The following is an 11,255-nucleotide window of genomic DNA, read 5'->3' as shown; positions in this document are numbered from 1 at the left end:
AGGAAACTGGAAACTTGAATTAAGGTGAGCTGAAGATGATTGATGTGGCACTTAATAGCATCATTCTTAAAGTAAGGGATGGAAGCATCATCCTTGGGAGCAAAGAAGGCACTGATCTTGCAATGGTGCTCATTGATCACATGATCTACTTGAGAAGTTGGGTAGGCAAGCTACAAAACAAAGGTTCAAGAGGGGCCCTAACCATTGGAGGCATCATTACTCCAATACTACAAGCTGCTAAGGTCCCACTTAGAGGAGAGAAGGTCTTGCCAAGATGGATAGATACAAACTACCTCACCTCCACTCTCATACTAGCTAAGGAGATGCATCAAGGAAATCAAATTTTCAACTTTGAGCTTCCAACAATTGGGAAAAGACAACTTGTCCTACCCAATCAACAGCTCACCACCATACAAGAAGGAGCAAACATTGACTTTTGGCCAGCTGAGGAGCACTTCTTTGATGGGACAGCTCAAGTTAGAGTTGATGAAGCTGGAGATGTACAAATGACTGATGGGGAGGAGCAGTTTTACTTTGAGGATTATGAACCTAACCCAAGAGATAGTAGAGGAGTGAGAGAAACTAGCAAGAGGTTGACACTCCTACAAAAGTGGAACAAATGGCATGGGAAGAAATTTGAGAAGCTAAAGAAGAAGGTGGGCAATATGGCCAAGTCAATCAAGGGTTTAAAGAAGGAGATTGCTGAGTTGAAGAGTGGGAATTCTTCACCAACACCATCTAGCCCTTTGAGGAGGTGTAGCTCAACTAGAGCACTTTCAAGAGCTGAGAACCCTGTGGAACCAGCTAGAGCTTCAATGTACGAGCCAATTCAGAGGAAGAGAAGTGCAAGTAGCCGAGAACAACCATTTGCGAGGCACTCGACCGGTTCACTCGAGCACCCACTCGACCGAGCACCCCAGATGCACTCGACCGAGTCCCAACCTAGAACTTCTCATGGCTTCCCAGTTCCAGTAGCATTTCCAGGCTATCCAAGTTACCCACCCATCCCACCTCAGTACTTCATGGATCCAGCACTCCTGCAGCAGTTCTACCAGCAGCAAGGTCAACATTTTGGGACTCGCAGTCCAACTCGACCCCCCCACTCGACCATGCACTCGACCGAGTGCCAGTCGATTGCCATCGTCGAGTTGCCTCCATCTCCCCCTCAAAGTCACCAACCAGACCTCAACTACACTTATGAGAGCATGAATGAGGATGTGGACAGCTTCTTCCAGAATCCATGAGGTACCACTATCACCTTCCTTGTAAATACCATTGCATTTGATGTTGTGTTTTGTTTTAAGTCCTGAATCCTCTAACAAATTTCTTTCACACAGAGGACTGTGTGATTTAAGTTTGGGGGAGGGTTTGAGATAGCATTTGATGTTGTGTTTTATTTTCTTATTTCAAATTTTTAGCATTATCATGTTAGTATTTGCATAGCATCTAAGGCATAGAAAAACCTTAAAAATTTGAAAATTTTTGCAAAAATCTTTATAAAAAGAGTGTTCATGTAGTTTGCATTGCATAATAGCATCTTGTTTAGCATGTTTCATGTAGTACTGTTAATTATTTGCATTAGGGATCTATGATGAGTTTTGCTTGTTAGCTTGTTTAATTCACTAAACTAGGATCAATGCCCAAGTTAATAGTACTTTGATGCTAGTTGAGTAGTTAGAAGCATAAGATTGAACCAAGCCTTGAATTCCTGCATTGCATTTGGTCTAAATTGAAGCATGTTGTGATTTGATGCCATTTCCTATTTATATGAACCTAATATTGACTTGTAATTATCAGTTTGTGCATTGCTTTAAACTCATGGATACCATATACATATTTGGATCATCTTTCTCCTTTTTACCACTCTTGTTGATCCAAGTAGCTGATTGAATCATTAAAATCAGTTTCCAATACCCTTAACCAACCCTTCTTTCAAGCCATGTTTATTCTTGAGTGTGTAAGGCCTATTTTGGGATTGAGCTTGGTAGAAAGTGTTAGGTTGGAACTGACAAGAATATTGCCTTGTGTAGTTCTAGTTTGCAATTTTCAAACTAGATAGGACTAGGTGGTTTAATTGTTGGGTTTGGGACTTGGCTGTTGTGAAAAAGAAAAGAAGAGAAAAAAAAAAGGAAAGAAAGAAAGAAAAAGTTAAAGTCTTTAGGAGGGAATGTGTTTAGGTAAAGTTCTAGTGAAAGAATGGGAAGTATAAGATTTGTGAAAAAAATGGTTCTAGTCAAAGAAAAGAAAGAAAGAAAAGAGGAGTATAGCAAAATACTTTTATGTCTTAAGAAATAAGAAGAAAAGGGAACCATAGCAATAAGAAAGAAAAGCCCCATTCCACTAGTTGATTCAAATAAGAAACCTCTCCTAAGGCTTGAAAACAAAAGAGAAAAGGGTATTTGAGAAGAGAAGAAGATAAAGGGTAGAACTAGGATCATTTGGGATTAGATTGATAGGATAAACACTTTGGGTACCTTTGGGTAGACAAGGTTTTATTCTTGTATGTGTCTAAATGATTTTACTTTTAGCATTCTTCTAAAGCTCAATCCAATTTTTATGAGAGAACCTTGATATTGATAAGCCCCACTCTAAAAAGAGATCATCATTGTCTCTCAACCTTTATTACCAAGCCAAATGAGTTTAAGCATTGCATAAGATTGATTCATATTCTTGATTAATGAATGTTAAAGGAAATGGTTGATTTGAATGCATGTGGACATCTAAGGCTCAAATCAGTAAAGGTTGTGATAGGTTTGTCTAAAATCTTTAAGTACAGCTCATTCAACTTGCATCATAGTACTAGTAACTTGGACATTGATTCTAGCTGGTTTATTTGCAAGCTTTAGGAGCTGAGATCCCACTTTCAACCCTCACCTACCTTCTTATGTGAGGAGAAAGCAAAGGAGTTAAGGCTGGAGAACCAAGGTCCGGAGTCCCACTCGACTGCCCACTCGACCAGACACTCGACCGTGTGCTGAGAGAGACTCGACCGAGTGGAAGGAGCACAAGAAAACCCAACTCGAACGGTCACTCGACCGAGCACCGGGTCGAGTTGGTCGAGCCGCCTGGCTATTTTGTCTTTTAGCATTTTTAGGGCTTCCCCTCCTTTTTCCTATTTAAGGACCTTGTACCCTGCAGCCACAATAGAGCAGCTTTTTAGATATTCTCAAACCTAGTATTTTACCCTTTTGGGAATTTATGCTTTTTGCACTTTTATTTTATTAGATCTTGTACCTCTTTTGAAGGAAATACACAAGATTCTTCATACTTGTTTATTTCATAACTTTCAAAGTATCAAGAATTCGAGTTTGATTCCTTATCCAATATTGTAGATCTCTGTTTTATCTTTCTAATCATGCAAGTTTCGTGTTTTTCTGGGTTTATGACTTTGCTGTTCATCATGTGTGATTGTGAGTAGTTTCCATAGCTCTTAGGGATGGTTTAGGCTGGATGGATGTTGTGGTTATTTGATTTGGTCAAGCTTGATTGTTGTAGATCTCTTCTAGGCTAGATGTTCTTAATGCTGATCCTATAACTGAGAGGGTAGGGTTTGATCTCAAGCTTCTTAGCATCACACCAATGTCTAAGGTNGATGGTTTAGGCTGGATGGATGTTGTGGTTATTTGATTTGGTCAAGCTTGATTGTTGTAGATCTCTTCTAGGCTAGATGTTCTTAATGCTGATCCTATAACTGAGAGGGTAGGGTTTGATCTCAAGCTTCTTAGCATCACACTAATGTCTAAGGTGCATAGATAAGGCTAGATCTAGAGATTGTCATTAGGCTTGCTAAGAGATTAGAAGTCTTGTTTGATTCTTGACAGATTGATTAATGCTTGATTGTATAGATTCTTTACTTTGTGAGAACAAGTCTAGAAATATATTAGCTTGATTGTTTTTGCCATGAGAGTGGATTAACATGTTCTTAGAGATTAATGTCTAGAGATTAGCTCATGTTGATTGAGGTTTGTTGATCAAGTTAGATAACCACAATCTAAGTTCAGCCCATGAATCCATCCCTAAGACCTTCCTTGTCTATTGATTTCCTAGTCTAAATCATGTTGTTTGATCGTTGTTTGATTTAGTTTTGTCTTGCTCTATTTTGTATGCATTGCTCTGTTTTACGTTTTTGTCCAGCTCGACCCTGCACTCGATCTACACTCGATCGAGTGCTTGCTCGAGTTCATTCCTAGAACTCTTGTTTATGAATTGTGTTTGTCCTGTCTTGTTTCTTATTTCATTCTAGTTGCATTTTTGTTGCATTTATTTTGTTTCATGTTCATTACTTTCCTTGCATTAGTTCATTACCTGCATTACTATAGTTTGATCTCTGTTCTAGTTTCATTATTGCCATAATCATTTTGTTCCATTACATTTAGTATCTTGTCCATTCAGCTTTTAAATTCTGCATTTTACATTCTGCAATAGGTTGTTAGTGACAAACACCCTCTATAATTGGCTTAACTTAGACAAGTATTGCACACCTTGATTGCTTGCATTCACTCATTTAGGATTAATACCTCTTATACAACAATTGCATAAGGGGAATTGAAACACCCTTCTTTCACCATTGTTCATCATCATCATCACATCATTCATTCACATTCCATTTCACACACACACAAGAAAGGAACTCGTTTCACTATCCCAAGCGACCCAGTCCAAGCCTCGTGCCTTATCATTAGACTTCCACCAAAATTTTGAGATGGCACTCGTTAAGTTAGACGTTAACTCCATTGGCAGATTGTAACAAGACATAACATGGGTTGGGAGAGCCAGCGCTACCGATTTAATCATAACTTCCTTTCCACCTTTCGATAAATACTTTGCAGACCAACCGTTCACATGATCATCCAAACGGTCCTTAACGTATCAAAAAACCTTAGTTCGTGAACCCTGGAGATTCTCCAGAATACCCAAATACGAGCCCATACCACCTTATTTGGAGATACCTATTACAGATTTTAATTGAGTCCTTACTTCAGAGGAAACCTTTTTGCCAAACATGATGGATGATTTCTCCAAATTAACCTCCTGTCCCATGACGCTTTCCTGTAATCTCCTATAATATCCATTACCGTAATACATTCAGCAGCCTCTACCTTACAGAAAAACAAACTATCATCATCGAACAACAAATGAGAAACGGTGAGACAATTCCGAGCTAGCTTGATACCCGATATCCTGTGCTCTCTTTCAGCCCTCTTAATATTGGCAATTAAGACCTCTGTACATAAAATAAACAAATAAGGAGATAAAGAATCCCCTGACGTAGACCCCTTTGTGGCTTGATATAACCTCTAGGTTGACCATTTAGAAGGACTTGATACAAGACGGAAGAAACACACCACATAATCCATGAAATCCATTTTCTATCAAAACCCAGTTTAACCATAACCGCTTCCAAAAACTCCCATTCAACACGGTCATATGCCTTGCTCATATCCGTCTTGAAAGCCAAAAACTCGGATTTACAGCGTGGATTTGTATTTAAGCCATGAAACATCTCCTGAGCCACCAGAATATTATCTGTAATTAAACGTCCAAAAACAAAAGCCGATTGGGTTTCTGAAACAAGGGATGGGCGAAACCGCTTAAGCTGGAAACACATGACTTTAGAGATAATCTTATAACACACATTACAAAGGCTAATTGGCCTAAATTCCGACATCCGTTGAGCCCTTTCCTTTTTAGGAATGAGATATATATTCGTTTCGATTAACTGGGGATCAAACCGGTCAGTGCAGAAAAACTCCTCCACCAAAGCCACCAAGTCTCCTTTAAGGTTGAACCATAACCTCTGGAAAAACATTGCCGTCATCCCATCAGGTCCTGGTGTCTTCTCGGGATGCATAAAAAACAGAGCTTTGCGAACCTCTGATTCTGTGATCTCCCTGGTTAGATTCCTATTCATGTTGTTTGTGATTACAGAAGGAAATTCCTGAAGCATCTGTGAGACACCCCGAACTTCAGACCATTTAAAAAGATCTGCAAAATAGTGTGATGCAATATCCTTCATACCCGACTCCGACTCGGTCCAGATGTCATCGGGTCCATATAAACCAGTAATACTATTTCGTACCCTCCGCTGTTTCGTGGAAGCATGAAAGAACTTTGTATTTTTGTCGCCAACCCGTAACCAAAACTTCCTACTTTTCTGCTGCCAATATACTTCCTCATCCCGATAAGCTTCCTTCAGTTTACGCTCTATACTACAAATCTCCTCCTGCGAAATCAAGTCATCCATCTTTGCCTCCTGCAAAGCCGCCTTTAAGGAGGAAATAACCGTAGGCCCAGTAAAAACATTTTTTTTCCACCACCATGAAATTGAATTTCGACAATTCTTTAATTTATCCACAAAAATTGGTATTCGAAAGTTCTTAGTGCGATTCCACCCAGACTCCACCGCTCCAGACAAACCGTCTCTCCCTAACCACCGCTTATCAAAAAGAAACTGTCGTTGCCTCCTTAAGTACGATTTAAAGCAAGTTGCCAAAATGGGGTAATGATCAGAACCAATCATTTCTAAATAGTCAACCTTTGAATGTGGAAAGAGACAATGCCAATCCTCATTGCCTAAAGCTCGATCTAAACGACATCGAACCACATGATTATTTCGTCTATTACCTCGCCACGAGAGTTGCTCACCATATCAAGGAAATTCTAACATACCTCAATGTCGGATCATAGAAGTAAAGGGTACAAAAGAAGAGAATGGTCTCATAACCCCACCTGATTTCTCATGGTTCCCAACAAGGTCATTAAAATCACCGATCATAAACCATGGATTAATTCAGAATGAACCAATATCAATTAACTTATCCCAGAACTCATGTCTAAGTTGAGGAACGAGATCCCCATAAACAAAGGATAGAAAAACCAATTGTTGTCCAAAATAGGCTTGAGCATCAATTAAACGATTACTATCATATATAATAGAAAGATTTATTTCATCCAAATAAAAAACCGCCAAACCACCACAGGAACCGCAGGGGTCAACAATTTACAACTTTTCATAACCAAACTTAATTTAAAACTGTTGTAACTAAGAATAACATTTTTTGTTTGTGATAAAAATAAAATATCTCGATGATGCATCTTCCACAAGTCTCCCAAGTATTCCTCTGTCAGGTCTGCCCCAGTGCCCTGACAGTTCCAACTCATGATTTTCACGTTCAAACCGGTGGTTTTGGGAGAGCCACCATCCCCTTCTTAACTGGTCGACCACCACCAGCAGGTTTGCCATCCAATGCCTTGTTTCCCCAACACTTTCAGCCTATAACCATCACCTGCAGGTTTAGATAGAGCTTTAGCAAGCAAACATTTGCCGGGAGATGCTAAAGACAAAACAGGTTTTTTAACTAATTTCTTAGCCTGAGAACTAGATAACCGTAAAGCATAGTCCGATTTTCGACCTAAAGTAACATCTCGCAGAGCAGAACTTACAACACTCACATCCAAAACAATCGGAAGAGAGTCTGTAGGAATACCTTTCAGATCATCCTCGGTTGAAGAAATACAACCTGATCCCATACCCTCCTCAAACTCAAATCCCTGCCCTAACGCAACCTCACCCTCCTCGTGGAGATTACCATCCGAAGCATCACCCTCAAATAATAGATCATCAGTTGCTTCATCAAAATCTGATCCCACCAAAGCCTTGTCAGCCCCGTGTTGAGGAGAACTCTCCATCACTGTATCTCGTTGAGAAACATCCAATGCTATAGTGACAGATCCATCACCAGAACCTTCTGGCATCCGCTTATCCTTCTGACCAGATTTAGCCTTTTATAACGGCTTAGGCCAAACTGACCCAGAACGTGGAAAGGAAGGAGTCTGCCCCATATGCTCCCAAAGAATAGACTGAGACCCGCGTTTAGCTCCCAAACCCATCGCAACCGCACCATACGATCGTTTTTGTCCCCAGACTGAACCATGGTGTCTCTCCTGATGATAGGAACCGGAGCTACCCACCCTAGTACAAGGCTCATGAGCTTGAAAATCCAAGGCTCTATTAACAAATTTTCTAGGCTTCTCCCAGCCACCATCATTGTGGAACACCCCCTATTTTACCATACCTTGATGTCGCTGAACCCCTCGTTTATCTGCCTGAAACCCAACACCCTGACTCCCAATAGCCTTGTTGAGTTCTGGACATTCTCTCTCCTCATGGGTGAGCCGATAGCAGTTATCACAATAACCATTTTGTTTCTCATACTCAAGAGTAACTACCACTTCATCGCCAGAATCAAATAGCACCGCCATCTTGAAGAAAAGGGGATTGAAACCGTTGATAGTAACACAAACACTACCTGTCTCCTCATCAATTTCTCGAATGGTGCCAAGCTTTTTACCAATAGCCTCCAAAGTAGCAATCTCCCAAAGATGCATCGTGATACCAGCAACTTTCACCCAGAAATTTATGGCTGAAGGATAGGTTGAAGATATAATTGGCTCCCACTTAACCAGAGAGATCATCCAACCATCAAAATGGTAAGGACCATTTTGTAATACTCCTTGCCGGTCGATCTCTTCTGCGAAGTTGAACTGGAAAGTACCTTGACCTAATTCAGCTCCCACCACTTTGTCTTCAAGCTTCCAAATCTTAGGCAAAGTGGTTACCAAAGACTCCATCCGTTGAATCGAAGGATTCATCAGCCTCCCTATAAGGGTGAGAGAAAACTGCTGAATCCTCTGAGCCAAAACTGAGTTGGAAATTTTCACAGTTTCCGTATGCACCAGAGGAGCCTTACCCTTAAGAAACGCAGACTGAGCCATGAAGGAAATCACAAAACACAACAACCGATCTCGTTCCACGACAATACGCCACAAACCGCAACAACCAGAGCAAAACAGAAAACGGAGGAATACAACGAATGAAACGAATGAAGGGTGAATGAACCAAATGAAACCAAGACTCCAACTAAATACCCTGATACCCCTCGTACTGCTTCGACGCAACAGGTGAGATATGTCAATCACCAGGATTCCAAAAATACACCCAAAATTCAATTCCCTATCAAACCCAAATCTCGTGAACCACGAGATATGGAAGCAGCATCTTCCGTAGCGAGAGAAGCTTCGAATCAATGCCTTAATACTCGCCACAATCAAAATCACCAACATAAATACCATCAAATCCCAATCAGATCCCAAAATCAATCTCGCAGACCTGAGATCGAATCGAACCAATCATTACCCCATATACGAAACGAGTTCTTGTCTCAGAACTCCCTAAAACATTTCTGACAATCTCAAAAATCCCTCTCTTTTTTGGTCTATTTTTTGATTTTTTTTTTAAATCAAGAAATGAGTCTTTTACATTATTGTCCAAAGAAAACTAAGATAATTACATAGAATACCTGGGTAGTATCTACCCAACCAAAAGAAATCGTATCTAAGACCCGAAAAACTGAATCGGTATCTTTTAAAAAAACTGTAAAATTTATGTTTAAAACCGCTCTCTCTCGTCTTTCTTCGGGAAACTCGAATCGATTTGGGTGAAACTGTAGAACTAGGGTTTTCTCGTTTTCTTTCAATCAACCAAAAATCGAGTAAGAAGATGGTGAAAACAAGGGGGGGTCGTGTGAGGAGGAGTGAGCGTTTGAAAGAGAAGAAGATCTCACAAGGAGATGGTGGTTCGAAAGCAAAATTCGATTCGCCGGAAGTAGGTGTGTCGGGTTTGAGTCTGGCGACAGTAGGAGGAGAGAGAGCTTTGAGTATGGTGGCAAAAGAAAGTGAAAGTCGAGTTTCGGAGGAACCCAATCCGGTGGTCGGAAGAGAAAATTCGAACGAAGGAGAGAAAGCAAAATCCGGTACTCTGGAATCAAGTAATCAAGTAGAAGATGATGAAGAAGGAGGAGATAACGAGAGATCTACTTCTGTGGAATCAAGCGATGGAGAAGAAGAAGAAAACGATGAAGTGGAAGAAGAAAACGATGAAGGAGAAGAAGGTGAAGAAGGGGAAGAAAAAGACGATGAAGGGGAAGAAGAAAACGATGAAGGAGAAGAATCGGAAGAAAAAGACGATGAAGGAGAAGAAGGAAACGATGAAGGGGAAGAAGAAAACGATGAAGTGGAAGAAGAAAACGATGAAGGAGAAGAAGGTGAAGATGGGGAAGAAAAAGACGATGAAGGGGAAGAAGAAAATGATGAAGGAGAAAAATCAGAAGAAAAAGACGATGAAGGAGAAGAAGAAGAAGAAGATAAGGAGGGAAGTTCGAACTCGGCAGGTAACTCGAGAAGGAGTACAAGCGAAAGTGAGAGGGAGCACGAGGAGCACAACGATGCAAGTGTAAGTACAACAAGTCTGTGTCATTCTTTCAGAATTGAATTGGAATTTGAAATCGATATAGTAGAACTGGTAGAACTGGTGCAACTAATGGGTGTAGAACTAGTAGAACTGGTACAACTAGTTGGTGTAGAACTAGTAGAACTGGTACAACTAGTTGTTGTATAACTGGTATAACTCATGTAAAACTGATATTGTTGCAGGAATCAGAGGAGGAAATAGAAGCGATGCAACCTTTAGGAATGCACTTTGAGCCTAGTCAGTACAACAAGAAAATCAAGCTATCGACAAGGTGTCATATTTTTGAAATTGTGGAAACGCTGGATAAATTAGAGCATCCACTGACTAGTTCTGAGAGGGATTGGTTTGAGAAACATCCACAATTCAAGCACATTTTCCACATGCCAAGGGAACCAAACCACAAGCTTATGGGAATGTGGTTGCTCTTACTTCGAATGGCTAAAATCGAAAAAAAGGAGGAAGCATGGTTTGTTGTGAATGGTGTTCCAATCCGGTATGGTCTTAGAGAACTTGCGTTGATGTCTGGATTAGATTGTCGGTGCTATCCACTTAATTACAAGGAAGCCGGCGGTATCGAGTTTCGAAGGAAGTATTTTTTACGAAAAAAAAAGATTACACTTCAAGATGTGAGGGGAAAGCGAGTGGTAATGCAACCAGATCGTACTCGTGATAGGTTGAAGATGGCGGTTCCCTACTTTTTAGGAAGCATCATTGTAGGCTATACAAAAGACTAGGGGAAAGATGCTGCGGGTATCGATGATTTTGTTGTAAGAGCAGTGAATGATCTAGGTTTTTGTGTGTCTTTTCCTTGGGGTAGATTATCATTCGAGAATATGCTAGAAGAGATTTCCCATACAATGAGGCATTTTAATGGGGTCGTGCATAAAGAGAATGTGATATGGCCTGTTCCAGGTTTCTGTATTCCATTGGAGGTTAGTTAGTTTAA

The sequence above is a fragment of the Camelina sativa genome, chromosome 4 (genome assembly GCF_000633955.1).
Source record: "Camelina sativa cultivar DH55 chromosome 4, Cs, whole genome shotgun sequence".
In the NCBI taxonomy this organism is placed as follows: domain Eukaryota; kingdom Viridiplantae; phylum Streptophyta; class Magnoliopsida; order Brassicales; family Brassicaceae; genus Camelina; species Camelina sativa.
Note: the sequence above shows the minus strand (reverse complement) of the source record.